Source organism: Vitis riparia, unplaced genomic scaffold (assembly GCF_004353265.1).
Source record: "Vitis riparia cultivar Riparia Gloire de Montpellier isolate 1030 unplaced genomic scaffold, EGFV_Vit.rip_1.0 scaffold718_pilon_pilon, whole genome shotgun sequence".
NCBI lineage: Eukaryota > Viridiplantae > Streptophyta > Magnoliopsida > Vitales > Vitaceae > Vitis > Vitis riparia.
The window spans coordinates 52,381-53,835 of record NW_023269749.1 but is presented as its reverse complement, the minus strand read 5'-3'; positions in this window follow the sequence as shown (position 1 = coordinate 53,835).

Genomic DNA, 1,455 nt, shown 5'->3' with positions numbered 1-1,455 from the left:
CAAAGATATTATTGAGATATTTCTTAGAAACTATATTCTCTATATATATATCTTTGAACCAATGTAAAGAATCATGCATGAATCCATCATATATCAGAAATGTAATCTAACGAGAGGAAGAAATATATTTTACAAAGCACTTGCTCTGTTTTTCCTTCATATTTTTGTCTTCTCGTTATTTTTATTTCTAGCAAATCAAACTTTGAGGATGTTTCCTTAGAGGATGAGTGGCTAGGCTCTTTGTTTCTTGGAGTGAAGAAAGCCGGGTAAGTTTTCAAATGCAAAATTGGAAGTTTTGTTGTTTTAGTTTTTAATGAAGAGAAAGTGTGACCCGTTAATGGTTTTTATCTTTTTAGTTAACTTAAAAAACCTTAAAATCACTTGGGCCAACACTTGATAAGGCAAGTGGTCTCCGTCCATTGAGATACACTAGTTTATCTCTTGCAAGCCTTTGGGAGGTGGTTTAAAGATAGGATTTTCTAGAATAGCCAACATTTGGTAAGCTTTTGGACTCTAAGGAGACATCCATTAGTTATCTCTTGCGAGCTTGTGAAGGAAAATCCAAGGTTAAAGATCACCTTGAATGGAAAATGCTAGGTGAGAGGCATGAGCCATTGCAAGATGCATCAGTGAGAGGGATTTAGTGTTTGAACCCATTAATGGGAAGCATATGTACCACACTGGTTCGAGAAATAACTATATGTTAAATCCCCAATGTGAGGAAAAGATTCAAGTGACCGGAACTCCCTTTTTGTATAAGGAACCTAAGCCTAGTGATCTGAAACTCCAAGAAATGCTTTTCTTATTAAGTAATTTCCATTACTTTATTTTTAGTTTCACTTAAAAACCAACCTTTTCAAACATCTTTATGTTTTCTTTTAGAGCTAACCTTTAAATGAAAAAGCACCAATTCAGCTTTGAATTGATATCAATCATGAAGTGAAAACCCATCCCAGTGAACGACCCTAGAGCCACTATGCTATGCTAGTTGAGGCTATCTTAGTACATGGTGTAATAGGTTATAAATTTTGTTGATTACTCCCATCTGAGGACCGCAATCAAGGCACACCAGCTGGACACGAATCAAATGTCACCATTATCAGGGACCATTGAAAGGACATGAATCAGCTGAGACACCAATTGGGAACAAATCAATGAACTACTGTGGGTCATGAGCTTAGGCCTCTAGATACTATGAACAACTCAGTGTTGTGATTGACATGAACAACACTAGGACGTGAACTCAAGGCTCTAGATTCTATGAACAACTTTAGGTTGTGGATGACATGAATGACTCTAGCTCATGAGCTCAGGCCTCTAGATACTATGAACAGCTCAGGGCTATTATTTACTTGAAAGAATATGGGTTATAAGCTCAAGGCTCTAAATGCTTTGAATAGCTCAAAGTTATCATTAACATGAAGAATTTTGGGTCGTGAGCTCAAGAATCTTGAT